Raw genomic sequence first — 20,971 nt, 5'->3', positions numbered from 1 at the left:
CCTTCACCGGGTGATCATGGTCCTGCAGGGCCCTGCTGGTGTGTGGCCCCCCAGACCAGCCTGGTACCCTGGATGCAGCCCAGGCACCCATGGTGCCCCTGGCACAAAGGCCGATGTCCTCACTGCCTATCAGGGTCTCACCCTGCAATTACCTGTAAGTCTAAACCAACATGGGGCCCAACAATGGGCCCAAACACCTGTGAGGCCGGCCGCGTGACCACCACAACCGGCCCCACAATAATGGCGACAAAGGAGAAGAACCCTGTGGCATGGTTGGTTGCCTGGGGGTTAATGAAGTAGGAAGCGGCAAACACTATATAAACGGAGGATGCGGTATGCGCCGGCATAAAGGAGTGGATGCTATGCCCAGCCCCTGCCGGTGGATCCTCCCTGGCTGCAGCCCTCCGTGAAGAGGGTACTCGTGCGGCTTGGGTGGACGCCGCCCACACCCTCTACGGTATCTTTCAGCCTGGTTACATGATCAGAGGACAGTAACAGAATCTGGCCCTGGGGCATACGCTGCTCGTTTGCTTGCTCCTGCTCAGGGGATGCAATGTGCCCCAAGAAGAAAGGTGACGGTGTGCGCCGCTGCCGCGTCGTTACCGTAGCCGGCTGCGCTGCCGCAACAAAGACATTTCCCCAGAGAGCGAAATGTGGGTGCGTGTGCAATCCGCCCTCGCCAAGAAAAGTGAAAATGCCAAGCGGCCTCTGCCGCGGTAAGGAGGGAGAAGCTTGCTGCTTCCTGGATGTTACCGGGTCAGGCGGTGGTGCAAAGGATGAAGCGTGCCATGCCAGCGCAAGGAAACAAGAAGTAGATGGTACTACCGGGCCACCGGCTGTGGAAACATGGGAATGAAGAATGGGCCTAGTGCGATGCCGGGCCCAACCGGTGGTGAAAAAGTAAAAATGCTCCATTTCGGAGCTGCATAAAATGTATGGGAAGGCTGCCCGTGCTCGCTTTGTAAAGCCTGGCCGCACGGCGGTGAAAAGAATTAAGCGCTGCTTGTACACGCAAATAAAACATGAGAAAGGCCCTCTAACGATCCCGGGGCTCCTGCAATAAATAATACTTGCTCCTGTCAGCGGAGCTTTCGTGGAAGAGGAGCTTGCAGTCAGGGCCATCTTAAGCACTTTTGGGGCCCTGGCTACAGACATCTTTGGGGCCCCCCTCCACCAAACCAAAGGAATTATGGGATCAAGAGTATTGGTTGTGCACCCCACCCGTCGCGCTCACAATCTATAGGTTGATTTGCTGTCTCGCAGCATAATAAGCTTGTTTACTCCCTTTAAGTCTCCTTGCCCTCTTCATTGTTGCTCTAATCAGAATGATAAACAAGCAGCATTTGAAGACCAACATTAGCAGTCTACAAAGGGGTTACTGTTATAGTACATACAGGATACTTTTTATCAATAACATCCAGGAAGGTAGATGTAGTATTAATGCAGGACCGTATGTAAAATGTACATGTAACCCATAATACAGATAATTCACGTTAGCTTCCTCACAGAATGCAAAAGTGCTCATGCATGGATAGAGAACATGAATTGGAAGGAAGGAGAACGCTACACATACCGTAGCATGGATAATGGAGGCAGATTAGAAGATACAAGGAAGTTGTCCTTATCCAGACAGACTGAGATTAGAAGTGGTATATGGTTTTCAAATAGTGTTGCCATTAGCTATCAAAGGAACAAATGCCTGTGGTGTGCAATATAAATATGCTCACTATTAACACAGTGACACCATGAATAAGGCTTTTATGAAGATCATACCATGAGAAGGAAATCACTCTGAAGGGCTGACAATTTTGAAAGGTTTAGGGACTGGCAATATTGAGAAGTTAGGCAATACAAGAATAAATGAGATGCCCAGGATCACACATTGGTTAAGGGGTGAAACTGGGAGGTGTGCCAACTCTGCAATTTCTGCATTTGAACACTTTCTTTTCTAGTTCTTACCATGAACTTAAACAATCTAATTTTATTTAAAAAACAGACTTGGAAAGTACACAAATCACATTACCAAACATGACAAAATATTATAGAAGGGTGTTATGCAAAATGGGAATGATTCTAGCTTCATTCTCTCGATCAATGGAAGTATTTAAGAACCAGCATACCAATCGATGTGATTTAACAAATTTAATCTGGGTTTGTCTTTTGTATTGTAAAGTTTTAAATACTTCCAAAAGAATGGCTTGTGACATTTTCATTTATAAACGTGCATAAAAACCTTTGACTTTTACCAAAAAGTAAACCGTTTTTTGTGTCAAACAAGCAGATGTTGTTCTGCAAAACCAAGTACATATGCAAGCAGGTTTATAAACTTCAGATTTATAAACTTCAGACATAGGAAAGGCTCAGCCAGCCTTGCTGGAATGTGATATTCTAATTTTGCATATGAACAAATATCTCTGCAATGGGTGCTTCACATACTGACTTAACTTCTGAACCATTGTGGCACTCAATGTATCAATATGCATTTCAGCATTGACTATTGCACATGATCAACCTAATTTCCACAGGAAGGAAGGAATGCTACCGAGTTGTGCCATAAGGAACACACACACACACAATGTATACCACAGTGAAAACAGAAAGCAATACATGATGCATTGATCAAGGCAGAATGCACTTGCCAAAACAGAAAGGCAATGGGTTTAGAGCCCGAGAAAATATCCTGACGTGTGCTATTTAAGACTGGTGAACAATGGAATCTTACTTCAGATCGGCTATTTTTGTGGGGCCCCCTCCGAGGCGGAGACCCTGGACGAGTGCCCCGGTTGCCCTCCAATAAAAACATCTCCGCTTGCAGTCCTCCATGGCAGAGCCAAGAAACGAAGGGGAAAGGGGCTGCCTGCGCCCACTAATACTACGGGGCAGCCCCCTGCTGTGCTGGCAGCCCCATCGGCAGTAATCCCCGGCCGCTTCGTGTGAAAGCCATGTCGGAGCGAATAGCAAAATGACGTGCTCCAGGATGGCGCAATGAAAGTAAAGTGTATGGCCCCCTGCAGATCTCGTTCCCGATTGGCGATGAGTAAATGGAGGGCTCTGTGAAAGCAGCAAAGGAAAAGAAAGGACTCTGCGCTTGCACTGAAAGCAGGCGTGTCGCATCAGAGCCGGGTTTTTTAGGAGCATGCAAGGCTCACACTGTTTCTAACGTGGACCTGCCACCCTTGTGCTAATCGGCATTCCAAGCCATGATCACATGAGCCCCCTGTGCACTACACATTACTCTAGCATCACCAGTGTCTGGAAAATTGCATGCGCTGGACTTGACAAGCTTAAGACCTTAATTCACTAGATAAGAGGCGCTCTGCAATACCAGTTGACACGAGAAGACTGAATCCCACTGCTCACCTGTAACACCAGGCCATTCATGCACTGTGCCAGTAATACAAGACAACTGCGCACTGCAACAGCAGTAGAAATACACTAAAGAAAAGAAAATGGTAATCGCCTCCCTGCACAGCTCCATCAAGAAATTCAGAAGCCTGTGAGGTTTGCAGCTCCACAGTAGTGCTTAGGCGCCCTTCGATGCCGATTGTGCCCTGCCAGTGGGCCACTACCTGGTGGGGATAAGAAGTGGTCCAGGCACCCCGTCACCTGTGTCCGACCAAACAACATCTTGTGGCCCCGACACCCACCACCAGAAAGCAGTGTAACGAGCAAGTGAGGGTTGCAGCTCTGCATGAGTGCCCTCCTGTGCCACTACAGTAAAGTTACTACTGCCTAGGGGAGCTTGAGCAAGAAGAGTGGGGTGAGTAACATACTATCACCCCATGCCATGTCAACATCATGTGGCGCAGCCTAGACGCCATGCTACCCGCACCTCGCTGCCTGCCCCAACATCAAGGGACTAAGCCAATGTGGCCTGTGGTGCTCCCCAGTGCCGCTTTGCCAGACGTTGAATTGTGCCATCAACGCGCCTTGACCTGTAGTAGTGACTTTCCTGAACGGACATTGATGCAAAGTGAATTGGTCTCATGCAGTTCTGCAAGTACTCGCAGAAGACTCAGTAAACCTGTGTTTAGATGCTGTGAGCCAGCACGTAGATTGTATGCTTCAAGTGGTTCCAGTTATTTGAATGTGAAGCTCTGCTCCTGTAGTTTGTAGGCATGCTCTAAATGGTGCCAGCAGGTAACAATGGGGTCATTCAATGGTTGTAGTTACTCTTACCCAAGCGTAATATATAGTCTTGTAAAATGTGGTAGAACTGCCAACATTCCACCAGCGGTTCCCCAACCATGACTGTCACCAGCTGACTGTTTACAGTGTTTTGATGTGTTATATGTCTGCAAGTACCTGAGTCCCTATGTATGTAGCAGTGGTCTATCCTACTATTTGTCTACCCTACATGGTATAAGTATTTTCGTTCTGTAACGGGGAAGGGGAATCATTTCTTTCAGTAACATTTGTTTTGTTCGCTATGAAAAAGGAGTGTTGTGTGACCCTCCCAAGTGTAATGCCCTTTTAAGATGGGCCACGACTGGGTCTTGGCCCGAGCTAATAAAAGGAGCAACTGCAGGCACGTGTTTCAAAACTGCTGCCGTCTCCACCAATGGAAGTCCTGTTGTCTCCGTCTCACTTTGGGCTTGTAGGCCTACACCGTGTGATCACGGTCTTGCAGGTCCCTGCTAATCTGGGCCCTCCAGTCCAGCCTGGTGCCCCGAATCCTTCTCGGGCACCCTCCATCTGGATGCTCCCAGCATCCATGGTCCCCCTGGCCCCAAGACCTGTGTCCTTGCAGCCTTTCAGGGTCCCGCCCTGCAACTACCTGCAAGTCCGGGTGACCCCTGCAAACCAACATGGTGCTTGGCCCTTCCAGCACCTGGGAGGCAGGCAGCGTGGCCGCCACCGGCCCCACAATACTCGGGTGATCTTCCAACAAATGCGCTTCCTGTGGTGGGAAAAGTCACAATAAAACACCACATAGCAGGCTATAGGAATCCCATGCTTTCAAACAACACAAAACCGTGTAACGGGCCTTATTCTGTGACTGAAAAGGATTCATCGCATATCAGCATCTCTCAGTACACTGCATGAGCTGCCATCAAACAAGAGGGTTGAGTTGTAAACTGTCTTGTGTACACAGCACTGCATAGCCCTGCACCTCTTTAGTACAGGTAAGTATTTCTACTTTATTAACCACCAAGAAGTTTAAAGTCTGCTTCTAAAAGAGACGCTCATCTTCCAGCTAGATATACTGGTTTTGGACAAAGAGCATTGCATATAAATTGCTTAACCTGTGGACCTTTTCCGCATAGCATGTATGCTTGATGATAGTCTTCAGCAAATCTCCCACTCCATGCTGCCCATGGTCTAATCTCAAGCTAGTATCCATCTGGTGGTTTCTTTTCTTTAGTATTCTAATTCTACTGTAATCCCAAACCTATTGAAAGCACATTGAAGTAACTCAAAGGCAGTATGGTTGCTTAACCAGAAACCTCAAATTAAAACAGAATGTGACTGAGGGCAACTCCGGGGGAGATGTCTCGCAGCACTGCCACATTATTCACTGTCCACCATTGACAAACGGCAGCCTTCAGATAGGGACAGGAGGGCCATTTGAAGAACTTTGGCATTCTTTGACCAGTTTTCACAATGCCAGGAGTCACTTGGAGCAGGAGCATCAGTGGTGTCCTCCTAAGCCCAGCCACCATTGGTATACATTGAGAGCCTTGGCAGAGTCATGGCCTCGTAAAGGCCGCATACATCGAAAACCCCATAAAAGGCAAAAGATGTTAGAAAAGTCAATCACCTTCAAAACCATCAACCCTGCCTGTGGCTAAGTATTGAAAGCCACTGTTTCCAGTGACTTCTACCAGACCCCTAAACAACCGTGCTGCAACTAGGTACGAAAGGCATCCCTAAAAGTGGGCAAAGGTACTTGATTATTTGTACATCTCAGATCGATACCATGAAGAACCCTCATTTGAGAAGACCACCTCCACCAAGGCCAACCTCTCTGCCAAGACAACAGACCACCTTGGTGTCCAACGTGCGTGATTAATCACCAATCTACACTCTACCTCCTATATTACCAATGGATGACTTGTTAACCTTTTTGGACTTTAGTGAATGAGTAATGATTAAATTGAATAGTGCCATCTCTTTTTCTTTTCCAATACTACAAGCATTTATCTGTTTTGAGTCTCAATCTGAAATGGCTGCCTCAACCCATTTATTTCCGTGGTATGACGACTTACGGAATTTATACCAGGGACATTCATCACAGCAGCCTGGGTAATTCACAATCCGAGGCAGAATTGGGCAAAAAAGACCTTAGAATGTGACCCTATGATTTTTAGAAAGAACGTGCTTTGCTTTTTGTTTCAAAGGGCCGCTAAAGCCCTTCCCGACAAAGAAGGTACCTGGTACAGCTCATGGTTGGCCAACACACTGCAGTCGTTTCCACACATTTTTTGTGGCATGTTGGAGGTACAATCCCATAGCTGCTATTACACTCTCCGCCTCTAAAGAATGGTTTAAATCCTGATCGCTGCTCACCCCATAAAAACGCTACTATAGAAATGTGGTGAAGCCGGTGGGAAAAAATATGGGGCTTTTGCTGCAGTGGTTTGGCCCAGTACCAAAAGAAGCTGGTGATTGGTGGTGTGTGGGTAAGAAAACTTGCACAATAGAGATCACACAGCTGAGGGCAGACGACAAAACAATGCTTCTGGGATTGTATGACCGATTCCTGTGTGAATTTGTTGAGAAATGTGTAGCCTATTTTCTCCAACATTGGATCTTTCATAGATTCACATGTTATGAACATTCCCTGTTGTCCAGCTGGGAATCCTTGGTTAACTTTAGTAAATAAAAGAAAATGGGTGTCTATTTTGGAGCCCTTCTCCCTCCGAGTGTTTTTGTCCTCAAATATGGGACGTTGAGCATGTAGCTTCTCCCCTGCAGCCTCTTCAAATTCTAACCGCATGTCATGCTGGAAGGAGTTCTTGTGCTGGTGTTCCTTAGGAAAATCTCCACAACTTTAACTATAAGAAAAATAACTCCACTAGTTTTACTCTACTCATCCAATCATAAGTGAGGGAAAAGGATGGAGGGGAAAATAATCTCTAAAGCCTGTGCCACTTGTGGCCTAAAGAATGTTTGAGGGGGGATAAACACGCAGAATACATTTATTGCCAACATTCTCATCACTCTGCAGAGGATTGTGCAATTTGCAAGGTGTTTAGAGTAAAAACGCTCGAAGACGGGCACAGACGCCTTGTCTGTTGGCTGAATGAAAGCCACCACCTCACTTCAGAAGCAGAGTCTTCTAGAAGCTTGGCAGGCCATAGGCGCTCAGAAAAGAAAAAGCCTAACCCAAAAAAGGCTAAATCGGAGAAACATCAGTCGACCGGGAAGGGCTCAACGACGAATGAGTTGTCAACCACGGACTGGCGCTAGACGACGGATAAACCCTAGTCGGTGAGCTAATAGTCGACAGACATTCACCAACTGGAAGACACTCCACGGGAAAGCTTTCGTGAACGGGAAAGCACTCGTCAATGGATAAGAATTTGTCAACAGAAAAAAGTTCTATTAAGAAAAACACAGGGGCCTGCATGCAGCCAGTCGACGACGAAAGAAAAGTGTTGTCGACGGGCAAGCAAAACCAAGAATTGTAACAGCTGAACACTGGAAAGCTGATGGGGAGCAACAGAACCCCACCAACACAGGCAAATGGGGGCATACAGGCCCAAGCCACTACACAAATTCTCCAGGTGCCACAGCGTCCCTCTCTGGAGCAGGGGGGTTACAGCCCCAACCAATCACAACTTCGATCTCCCCGATGACTGACTTCAAAGTCATGCCTGAAGAGATTCTACAATACAAGGTAGATTCTGAATTTGATGCACTCCATAGAACATCGCCAGGGTTTTCAGACTCCGACACATCGGTGGTGATTGAGAGCACTTTGCGGCTTCCGATTACTCCATTGAGGACGGCACACCTTCCCCAGCAACAGCAATGCCAAAGTCCCAATGATCCACTGGGGCCTCTCCCTCAAGAGCAGCCACAAGAACTGCTATTTAATCCACAAACACTACTCTCACTACAGGTGTTAAACACACTTCAAAATCTCCCAGTGGTCATCCAGGCTCCTACAACACCAAAACAGACACCAGAGGCCCCTGCAGTGAGGTCAGTGTCGCCTCTCCGATCACAGCCAGATTTATAAAAATCGCTCTTAGTCTTGCAAAGTTGCCATGAAGTGCAAGCCTGAGGACAGGTCATCGTCCCCTCACAGCCAGCTCCTGTGAAAGTCAAACTCTGGTGAGCACTTGCGCCCTAATGTCCAGTAAGCAGGCAAGTGGATCAAGAGGAAAGGGAACTGAAGACACGGGCACAGATCAGGAACCACAGGATACAAGGTCTACAACCACCACTGAGTCTCCGTGGGCCAGTGGGATACAGATGATGACGACTTAATGACCCGGTGGAAGAGCCCCAAAAAAACGTATCCGCCTGGTGAAATCAGAATGATGAAGTCATTCCAAGAATTTGTTCTTATACCTACGGAAGACAACACATTTTTTATTTTCGGTCACATGCACAGAAGAGGAGTCTGGCATATCGATCCCTGTCCTCTAACATGTATGGGAGGAGGGACTACTTATGAGGCATCCGTTCACCAAACTGGCATTAAATGGCAGGCTCCAGAAGTAATTCAATGTGCCAGAAACCACACCCAGGTGCCTTACGTCGCAACCTTTGCCAGAGTCCTTGGTGTCCACGGCAGTTTCCAGAAAGCTTCCACGCTCAAGCGTGCAAGTATACAGCGTCTCCAGAGCAAGAAGGCCGCAAAGTGGATGCTCTTGGAAGGAAGGTACTCTCCATAGGAGCTACTACAGTAAAAGCGCTCAACGCATTAACGATTACATCCAGGTATGACTGAGAAATGTGGCACCGATTAGTACTGCTTGTAAAGCACTTACAAGAGGTAAAGCATGCTGAAGCAGTCACCATCCCAAAGGAAGGTGAGGAGGCCGTGAACCACCATCAATTTCGCAGTAGATTTGGCCGAGACAGGCTTCAAGCAAATCAATAATGGAGTGGTATTACATTGGGAGAGATGGCTATGCTGCACCGACTTTCAACCGTATGTACAACAAGAAGTCCTAGACATGCCCTTTGAAGGTGAACATCTTTTTGGCCCCAACATTGATGAGGCGCTTAAAACAATAAAAACTGACACTGATACAGTTGGGTCACTTACTACTCTACAAACCAAACTCACTTTTCGTGCCTTTTGAGGTTCAGTAGGAAGGTCCACTTACTCTGCGAGCTCCAGGGCATACTGGAGACCTTCCCACTACTCGAAGGGATATAAAAAGCATTCCCAAGGCTACCAGTGGCAGAGACTACAAGAAACAGAACCAAAGAGGATCCATTAGCTCCCATAGCAACAGGGCAAAAGCATAGGGGCTGACTGTGCAACTGAAATGACGCCAGTTGAAGGAAGACGGTCACAGCACTAGCATCACTGGCACAACATAGCAGACCAGTGGGTTTTACAGGTGGTCTGATGTGGCCATGTACTAGAAGTCAATAGGAAACTACTGAATATTCCCCCAGTACACAAATCCATCCCACACCTAAAGGTGTTAAAACGGGAGATAAAGCAAATGTTGGCAGAAAATGCCATTCAAAAAGTGTCTGAAAATCAGAAGGGCAGTGGGTTTACTCCCTGTGCTTTGTGGTGCAAAAGCCGGATGGAAGCTGGCACCACATACTCTATCTAGAAAACGCATACTTCTACGTACCAATACACCAGAAACATCGAAGGTGCTTGCGTTTTGCAATAGGAGAACAGCACTATCAGTTCTGGGTGCTGTCATTGGGGCTAAAATCTGCTCCACGAATGTTCGCAAAGTGCCTGTAACCAGTCGCAGCGGCCTTCCAGAAGAGGGGCCATCACGGATATCTATATCTTGATGATTGGTTGGTGTGGGCATCAAACGTTACGGTAGCTTGCACATCCATCTCAGAAATCAAGCAAACTTTGTAAAAACTTTGCTGAAACCATTCAGAAGCCTTGTCTTCTTGGGGGCTCAGCTTTCAAACCAAGGCTTTAGTGTGCTCTTCCCAGAACAGGCTACATACGCTCCAATCGCTGATCCCTCGGTTCAAGCCAGGAGCACAATTAACAGTCCGTGTATGAGACTACTGGAGACAATGTCTGCCTGCATTCCACTCATACACTGCAGGGTCAAAATGCGCACATGTTAGGCAAGATTGTATACAGTACCCTTTGGGTGCACTGCAATAACCTTGACCTGGCAATAGAGACCCAACCTTTGGTATAAGTCTGAACTACACAGCTTGGTAGTGTGGCTGAGCAGCCAGGCTTATCTCAAGAGGGGTCAATGTGAGCAGTAAGGTTGTGACAGAGTTTGACAATAGTTATCCAAATAAACACTTATACTCAAGGTTTTTTGATAAAACAAGAAGCCTTCTTAAGAAAGGGAGCAAAACATGGAACACTTAAATATATTTCAAAACACACTCTTAGTTTCTCTAAATCAGATGATACCCATTGCGGATGGCACACAGACACTTCCTACACCCTCAAGTGACTTAAATAGCTAGGACACGGTGGACATTGATTTATCACTGGTACATTTAGAGCAATACTGAGTTTGGTGCAAAAGATAGAATAGAGGAATAAAACAAAGGTTAACAAATAATTCATACTGTCCGAGGAGGATAGCTCCGTGGCAACCTGCTTGCCTTGGAAACAAGACGACACGAAGCAACACCGGTTCGGGCCGCGCTTAGAAACCTCTGGGTATCAAACATGTTATAAATACGCAACTCAGACATATTCCTGTAACAGCGCCTCGATGCCCCTGGGCTGTGTGAGCGCTTTAAAAATGCAAATAAATAAATAAAATAAACTGGTCAGTACTTTTAAAAACCTACCAATGCAGAGTAAATTAACCCTTTCCTGGGGAAAAAGCCAAAGCACAAAGTCGGAGGTAAATAGGAGTCTCTCAGGGAGCCAGGACCGCCAATGTTAATTGCACACTGTCAAGGGGAGCTGAAGATCTTCATTGCAGGTGGGTAAAAAGTCTTACACAATGTTTCTAGAAATGTTTCTAGCAAAATAGAACACTTGAAGGGCCAAAAGCTGGGAGGCTTGTGAGGGGCAAAGCTTTAGCAACTCTGCAAGGTAACCAAGACAGGTTTCCACTGAGAGCAAGTAAGGCTACACAACAAGAGTTAAGTTCTCTTAGACTTTACAGTACCTCTGATTAGAAGAAATGGTTCCAGCTGGCTTCTGTTCCTGTACAGCTCTGCAGATCCTGTTCCTGAGCGTCAGCCGTGGGGACAAGAGGGAGGATGTCTGGGGACTCCTGCTCTGCAATGAGAAGGTCAGCGGCAGCGATGGGCAAACTTCAATTCAGTGGTTCTTCGTTGTTTCAGCTCCTCATGTCTGACAGCAAATAGCAACACTGCGGTTCTCGGATACCACTTCAGACTTTCCTCGCATCTGGGGTCCAGCACTCTGTGGTGGGTCAGGCTTGGTCAGACCTGCATCGGGGAATTCCGTAGGATCTTCCTATCGCTCGGGTCCAACTTTAAAGCAACGCACACAATCTGGTGTTCCTCTCCCTGGCACTTTGGTACCAGCAGCAGAAATACAACCAGCTTCGAGATGATGTTCAGACTGGCTTACTTTGGAGTGGATTGGTCCCACCAACTCAAAGGGGGGGAAGTCGTCCTTGCAGGGCTTCTGTAGTAGAGGCGAATTCAGAGCTTCAACACAGCAGCAGGGCTTCACTGAGCAAACCAATGGTCCAGGAGTTTCAGCAGGCATCTATTCCAAGTTCTTCTTCGGATTCCTTCGTCCAGTGGTCGACTCTGCCTTCCAAGCCAAAAAGCCTTGCCTTTTATGCAGGTTTCTCACATTCATTCCAGCCTAGCTGTCAATCACACAGCAGGGTGGCTGTCCTTGCCGGACCAGCCAATCACCTTTGGGTGCATTTTGGTAATCAAGGGGATTAAGCACAGGGCGTTTCGGGCACGCCCCTGCCAGACATACTGGAGCCAGAGGCGGGTTTCACTCGTGAAGCCAGCCAAAGACCAAACGTACAAAGGGACCAAACCTAGTTTGGCACGCAGAGTAAATCTCAAGAAGGACCTTTCTGTCAAGAAATGGCGAAAAAAAGACGACCAGGACCATTTTGACGAAATGGGCACCCATGAGTGCCTTACCGTGGCTGCGAACGCAGCCTACAGAAAAAACACACAATGGTAGTAAAAAGTAAACCACTGCCACCAGCCATTAATTGTTGAAAAGCTAACATAAAAATGTTACATGAGAAACTAGACAAAGGGGATACTAAGTAACCCCTCCAGCACCTTATGGTAAGATAGTGTGTGCTGGGTCTAGAAAGTTACAAAATGTAAGTAAAGTCTATTTCACTTCACTGCTCTTGGGAACAGTAGTTTCACTAAGAAGTATTTAAACCTTTGGGAAATCTAAGACTTCCCTGTGCCAGTGCACTGAAGGTGCGGTCTGCCACAATATAAAGATGCCTATGGAGTTTGCCAGACTCCAAAGTTAAAAGAAACACATAGAATCGCATTAAAATTACGAGAGATAAAAAGTCCTAAAGTCCAGCAAAAAGAGCCGGGGGTCTCTGAGGGAGAAGGGAATTAACACATTTCTGAGAATTCTCCCTAACCGCCCACTACAAGAGTTACTTGCAGTCAACTGGTCCCAGATCAAGGTATCATGGGCGGACAGTGTAAATCACGCAAATGCTCACATGCCACTTGCAGTGGTGGGAAGTGCCACAAAACATCATTAAGGAGTCACCCATTTCAGGACCCATACTGGACAAAACCCTCATAACGACGCCTCCTTGTCAGGGTGGGGAGCGCATGTGGAATCCTTTCACATCAAGGGCAAATGGACAACGGAGGAGGCCAGTCTCCACATAAACATCTTGGCGCTGAGGGCTGTGGGTTGCGCCCTAAAGTCTTTCCTACCAATACTCGAAGAATCCGCAGTCGGGGGTTCTCACCTACAATAAAACGACCATGTACTATTTCAGGAAGCCGGGTGGAACGAGGCCGGCTATCCCGGGAGTCGCTGCGGATTTGGCACTCGGCCATCTCCAACAAGAGTAAACAAAATTGCCAACCTGCCAATCCCACAAGCGGGAGCTATGTGACGGCAAATTAAACATTGTGTGTACCCGGTGGGGTGGGGAGGAGGCCAAAAATTGACTTGTTTTGCAACAAGACAAAACACAAAATGCGCACAGTTCGCCACCAGGTCTCGCCAACGGGGGTCGATGAGGGAACACGTTTGCGTTCCATTGGACGGGCCTCTTTGCCTATGATTTCCCACTGTTTTGCAGTCATCAGGAAAGTAATACAGATGATAGACATACCCATGCAAGGTCATACTGATAACACCCAATTGGCTGAGGCAGGCATGCAATTGTCCGGGGGAAACCGGATTAGTCTACACGAGCATCCAGAGGTCACTTCACAAAACTGCAGGAAAGTGCTACACCACAACCCGAAAACACTAAAATTGACCAAGTGGCTAGTTACTTCAGAGGATTCGGGCACTTGAATATTTCACAGGACTGCACAGATATTCTGAAAGCAGCGTGAGCTCCATCCATGATTTGCTCCTACCAAAGCAAATGGAAGAAGTACTGTGCCTGGTGTGCACATGAACCGGATACTCAGCCCCTCTCAAGTCCAGAAGCTATCCTTCCGTACCTATTGTCTTTGTCGCAAGGACGGTTCTCACAAACTTGGATTAAAGTGCACCTGGCAGCCATTTCCAGATCTACCAGAGAAAGAAGAGAAATGCCCCTTTTCAGTGATCAACTAATAAAGCATTTTCTGAAGAGTCTGTTTAGATCTTTTGCTCAGACAAAGTTTCCACCGCAGTTGAGTCTCACCGTGGTACTTGCTGGGCTCATGAAAGCACGGCTCAAGCCATTAGCAACAGCTCCTTTAAAGTTCCTTTCTTGGAAGCTTGCATGCCTTATAGACATTACATCGGCAAGGAGAGTCTCGTAGCTGCAAGTCCTCACGGTACCCGAACCATACGTACGGTTTTAAAAAGACAAAGTAGTCCTCACAAACAATTCACATTCTATACCAGAGATACCTTTCAAATTTCATAAACTGTCCTCGATTACCCGGCCACTGTTCGTCCAAGAAGCGAATACACAAGCAGAAATTGCATTGCACTCTTAGACGTTAAAATAGCACTCAAATACTACGTACACAGAACTGAGATTTTTCTTGCCTATGTACCCTGAAACGAGGGGAAGGCAATCTCCAAGCGGGGAATGGCGAGGTGGATATTGTACACCATTTATTTGCCATGCAAAGTCAAACTGCTTACCTGGCCTGCCCAAGCCCACTCGACAAGAGCTATGTCAGCGTCTGCAGCAATGTTGTCCAGGGTTCCCTTGAAAGACATTTGTCCTTCAGCCACATGGTCCGTCCCGCACACTTTTACTAGGCATTACTGCAATCAGGAGCAACAGGCTGCTGATGTGAAGACGATGAGAGTGGTCTTGCAATGCTATTTTCAATGAGGTAGGCCTTTTTTTGTTACCACCATTTCATATGTATACTGCTGTAAAATCTATTCATTAAATGTGAATCTACGAAAGATCCAATGCTGGAGAAGGGGCAAGTATTTTACATGTAACTCAATTTCTCCAGCATTGGTAGATTTCATAGATTCACATGCGCCCTCAAGCCATTCCCTACAGAAAAGTGCTGCGTTATATTGAGACCACCCTTAACCTGGGGAGTTCCCCCCCCCCCAATCAAGGAGCCCTGCAAACCTAGCTTAAGTTTTTTAGCGCTGGTCTTAATGAAGACTCCTATAGAGTCACACGAATCTCCTCCTGCCCGCTGTGCCCACAGTGAGCCAAGAACCAGGCCAGATATAGGAAATATATTTGTATTTATTTTAATTATAGGTAATACAAATCACACTAAACTACACGTCACCTTCTTTGTGGCTCACAATTAATGTCTCAAGTGAATTGCACCAATGGGTTAGGAAAAACACAAATTACAATACTTTTCTTTCTACAAATTTCACTTCAACATAATTAAACTGATAAATAAACAAAAAGAAAACAATTACTTGTGCAATGCTGAGCAATTTCGATTTTCCTGCATGCTTAAAAGGCTAGCAGTTTAGCGTTAAAAATGTGCGCAAATGCATATGACCATTATTTCACCTACACATTTTATTTAAAATAAATCCAGGGTCATTTAGTAGTTTTTTTCAGTCCCCCCACACCTCCCACTTTGGTCTGTGTTGGGGAAGTCTGACAGAAAAATAAGGTTGATTGTAACATTTTGGATTTCAGACCCACCACCACTTAAAGGCCTGTGTTGGGGAAGGTGGCAGTTAAGTTTTTTAAAATTATTTTAGGGACAAAGACACCCTTTTCCTAAAGAAGTCAGGATCTTAAGGACAAATGGGATCACCCAATTAAATTACAGTCTAGTTTTCAATGCGCACCAGGAATGAGCTTTGTTAATTTCGAAATTTAACAAAAATGAACCCGTGGTGTTCCGCCAAGGGACTTAAATTAATAGTTTAAGTTTTAGTTATTAAGGCTGTGCCACACACTAGTAGAATCAGGTAGAAAGGGGTTCGCTGTAGAAAAAGGTTTCTTTACGTGTTGCAGACAGTTTTGAAGAGTGGAAGTGCGCAACACTTACTACAAAAATTCCTTCACTACTTTCAAGAAGGGCAGCAAGGCTATTTGGATAGGGCGTGCAGAAATCAGGATTGCAGAAATAGCAAGATGAACGTTATTGGTGGGGAAAACTGTTTGTGCTGTGAAACGTCATATTCCCATGTGTGAAGTATGCCATTGGCACATGTCGTAAAAAGGCACAAATGGACTTCTTCACAATGTAGCGTGCTTTCTCCATTTGCGACCAAATGAAAAATAACGCAGCCACATCAGTCTACATAATGCGATAGAAAGTTATGCAGGAGATCGGAAACAGACGCATGCCCTGGGCAAGTGCCTCCTTCATCACAAACGGCACTGAAACTCATGTAACATGCTGTGCAATTTTCCCTCCACAATGAAGAACAATGTCGGCATGATCGCTCGTCACCAAAGTGTCACACAGACAAACCAAAATCAGTGACTTCATTGTAGGTACTCTATAGCAGTACACATCCACATGATAGACTCCAAAATGAGCAGCCACTGCAGTGTTTTGCATTCACTTTAAATCAATATATTTAGAACTCCCCCAAAACCTGCACGCTGTGGCTCGTGAAACACACAGCCATAACCGCACCCTCTGTATTTCTGTCGACAAGTACACCGTGTGCCACAGTCTATTCAAACAAACCACACCCAGAAACCTTATTGACCAATCCCGCAGCCTATACAGGCCCGTTTCTATGGCTGTGGTCTGCAAAAGGGGTGTATGTTACATGTGCAACCCTGCAACTCTCGCGATGTCCATGGACTTTTTGTGCTGTGCGTGCGCGGGAATACATTTCAACCAGGGTAGGGGATGTTGTTAGTTGTGGCGGCTATTAAAAGAGCCTTTTTGATTTTTATTTTTAAAGGTGATTCCATAGAAACACCTTTTTTTGCGGTTTTTATATGTATTTTTGTGTTTTGTACGTTAGCTCACATTCTTACAATAGGGTCTTCAGTGCAGCCTGTAGATTGTGAAACAAAATATCATTGCCACTGGTCGCGAAAAACATGTCATTTGGTTTGAAAAGGTGTATATAGTGTATATATTGAGAATCAATGTTCTCATTCTCACAGGAGAACATCCCAGCAGCACTCAAGAAGTCACACATGCTTCTGTTGATGGGACCCCTTCCGACCCCTGGCTGGCGACAGGAATCATTGGAATAGTCCCATACTATTCTCAGTGGTATACATGAGAAAAGCACCTTGGCAGGGAGAAAGATGTGCTGCACTACTTTCATCTTCTTCAGTTGACGGTACACACGTGAACAAGGCATGGAACCCAATAAGAAGGCTCCAAAGTGCACAACCACAACATGTAAAGTTGCGGAACGAAACAGCATGCTTACACACTGCACCACAAAGCCTCAACTCCCTCCAAATCGAAATTGGCACAAAAGCCTTTTTGGAGGGCATACAGGAACAGATCTTCCACAAAGGCATCACCCACGAGGAAAACTGTGTCTTGCCATGTTTGCCAGCAGCACTACACAAAGTAATGAAAAAAAGGATTGCCGCCATTTCCTGTGACGCACACCCTGAGCACCTGATTGGGCAATCCCCACAGTCCCATTTCCATTGGTCAGCAAGGTGAGGAGCGCAGAATGTGGCACATGCTCTTCCCCAAGTGCTGCTAGGGCCGCGCCCAGTAAAGCAGGAGGAGTCCTTCTTCCCTGAGCACTATTTCTTGTCCATCACTACTTCATTGGGGACTGTTAAATAGTCAGATATGCATCCACCAATAGCATTCAAGACGTTCGCATTTTACACTGTCACTTCTGTACAACACTTCATATGTACCGTTGCACATTAAGCCTCCAAGTGGCGTCTCAAGTGGCGTCTCATTGTAAAGCACATCCAGTAGGAAAGTTCAGTAAAATAATGCAAAATGTGTGCATCAACATTCATCCACATGAGCAATCATCACCACAAAGTGAAGGTATGAATATTATTTCTATGAAATGTGTACAACTCCCTTATAAGTACTTGTGCGCATGGTATGTGCCACTGAACGTCCATTACGTTCGTAAAAATGTTAATGTTTTTTCTCCGTTTTTTTTCTCCCATCCTCTGCCATGAAGTGACACGTCAATTGCATATGCTTAAGTTTCCATTTACCCATATCACCCATTGTAATATCGCAACAGGAACTCTCTTCTTTCCTTGCGACAATAGTACACATTGTTTTCCACACTAACCCATCTCTTACAGAAATTGTAAAAATTTGGATTCAAAACCAGCACTGAATGTATATTGGCAATGTAAAGCAAGGTCTGAAAACTTCACTGTCTCCACAGCTGTGGTTCTCTGTAGGCTTCACTATTGCAACAGCCTTGGTCAAAATTTGCCTGCTTCTACTCTGTGCCCTCTGCAACTCATCCAGGAGAGGACTGGGCACCTCGTCCTTGGCCTCAAGCCCAGGGATGGTATCTCTCCAGGACTGAAAAGCCCTGGGGCTTCAATACCTGCAACTGAAACTCACAATTTGTAAATATGTGTGTGCTCAACCTCTTCCCTCATCTGCCTCCAACTCCCTCAGGGTCACTCGCTTTTGCAAGCAACCACTTGGTGGTAGAACTATTTCCTTGGCTGGGGCCTTCCTCTGCAATAGCATCCCTGAAACTTGAGGAGAACCATCGCCGGTTCTGGAAGCAACTGAAAATCTTTCTCTTTGCCTCTGCTTTTGCTCCTCATCTCCCCTGCTGACTTACTGCCTGAAACTGACTCTGCACTGGTTACCTAGCCACCATCTAATCTCTGCCCAGGTCCACCTCCCACCACCAGTTGCACCCCTGCACTGCCTTTCTGGCAAACCCCTCAGTAGGGTTGTTGTCTCTGTCTCCCCTCTGTTCCCCCTCCCTAGCCTTGTTGCGCCTTGCACAACTAGTGTATAGGCGCATTGTAAATGCCAGATCATACAATTTCGCATCATATCATACCCACATTGCATTCATAACAGGAAGGCCTGCCACTTACCTTGTGCACTTCATGTTTTTATTCCACAGTACCCCACTTAGGGCAATCATTTCAAAATGTATTGCACAAAAGCACCACTAAATGCATGTTACCAACTTCAAACAAGTACATGCAGTGCATGCATACAACCAGGATGCCTGCCCCTTACCTTGCACACTTCCACCATAGGCTTCTGCACTTCTTTGTACAAAGAGACCACAGTTTTTGTTTACACACCACAACCACAAACTTTATTGAACAATGCCTTAACCCCCACAGCAAATGGCCAGATGTGGCACATGTAATTCTGAAACTACTGCAGAATCTGTGGAGTTTTTGTGCTAGGGGGGTTTGTGGGAAGTGTGAAACAGGGTAGGGGTTTGGGTCTTTAGTACTGTTTGAAAAATTTGCTTTTTTTTCTTTTTTTGTTTTTGCTATATACGTGTTTGCATACAATTTTCTTTTTAATCTCTTTAGATGTTTGTTTGCTTCTCCTCCTGTAATTTCTACCAACAGAAGGTGAACGATTCTCTTACATTTCTACAGGATTCTCTGCAATGCTTTGTGCATAGTGGCAAAAAAACGGCATTGCCAAAAGAGGTAAGAAAAAATCAATTTCCTTGAAACACTGCAAATCTTGCTTGTTAATGCTGTCATAGTCCGTGCAGAACATCCCAGCACTGCACATAGTCACACATGCCTCTGTTTATGAAACACCTGGCTGTGGACAAATTACACCGGCATGATCCCATGCTCCTCTTGCTGGTATGGCTGAGAAAATCACCTTGGCAGTGGGAAAAATCTCCATCACTGCGGTCATCAACTTCTCGAGGGTACAGAACAAACGTGAGCATGACATGTACCCCAAATGTAGTGCTCAATAATGCACGACGACTACATCAACAGTACTGACAGAGGCCACACATGTACAAAGGAGAACCATAGCACTGACACCCCACTCATACACTGCCCCAAAAAGCCTCCACTCCTTCCAACTGAAAGTTAACAGCAAAGCCTCTTTCCACGGCATACCTGTGCAGATCTTGCACAACAGTATCACCCACGATGAGCACTCTGTGTCTGTCCATCTCTACCAACCTCATTGCATCTACATTTGGGGAATGATATCACCGCCCCTTCCTGTCAACCATACCCTCGACACCTGATTGGGTAAATCCCACAGTTCCATTTCCATGGCCACCATCCTTAAAAGGGCTGAATGTGGCACGTGCGCGTTTCAAGCTACATTGAGTGCTGCACCCCAGTAAAGCAGGGACAGTCCTTTTCCCCTTTCCACTCTAGCCATGCATGCAAGGCGGTAGGCCCTCACCACAGAGATCACTCCATAGTACACGCTGTGTTTAAATGTTCATGTCGTATGCGCTGCATGCCCCATAAGCAATTGAGCATTCCAGCTTTCATCCTGGGCACATATTTGCATGCATTGCTGCATAACGTTGCGTTGGGTGTGCTGAACGGTATGTAGGAGGCTGTGTACATTAGCCATAGTTTACATGTGTGCTGCTGAGCACATCCTTTCATGCTGCAATATCTTAAAGCACTCCCTAAAGCAATGGGTTTAGAAGGGCCAAACCATAGGAAATGCAAATAGTGACATGTGGCTTCCTATTGTGCAACAGTGGCAATGATGTGCACCGTATGCTAATGTACGCATAGCAGCTCACTTCTGCTGTCCTACCAAGTCTACAATGTCCTCCACAACCATTGCGTAAAAGTCACCAACCTCAAATGTATGCAGAGTGACATGCACCCAACAGTCTAGGCCTTGCTCACACCCACCACAACATAATAGCCATGCAGGCGAACATGTAGGCATGTGCCACGATTCAGAAAGGCAACATAGGCACCAGCACTTCTACCCAACATCCGCACCCTAAAGCAGGGATGCAAGCACACATGTTCCACTTACCGTAATACTCAAACATACCACAGTGTTTGGCACCGCTACTCACGTCCATTCAGAAAGCATTGTAATAAAGCCAACCAAACACAATCTTCACAACATTGGTCCTGCTCCCAACACTCTACTACATGCATAAAAGCAATACTGCATTGTGCACTGCAACACTTGCTAATCTGCGCTATCCAGATTACCCGAGTACATATGAAAACCATTTCAACCGTAATTCCATCTAGATGTACACTATTCCAATAGTGCAGACAGTGGACACACTGCACGGCTGCTCACTGCAGCATCTCCACTCATACACCGACAACTGTACGATGTCCTAACAATCACCACACCCATG

The sequence above is a fragment of the Ambystoma mexicanum genome, chromosome 1p (assembly GCF_040938575.1).
Source record: "Ambystoma mexicanum isolate Mex_15411 chromosome 1p, UKY_AmexF1_1, whole genome shotgun sequence".
In the NCBI taxonomy this organism is placed as follows: domain Eukaryota; kingdom Metazoa; phylum Chordata; class Amphibia; order Caudata; family Ambystomatidae; genus Ambystoma; species Ambystoma mexicanum.
The sequence above is the reverse complement of the archived record's forward strand: the minus strand, read 5'-3'. Positions refer to the sequence as shown.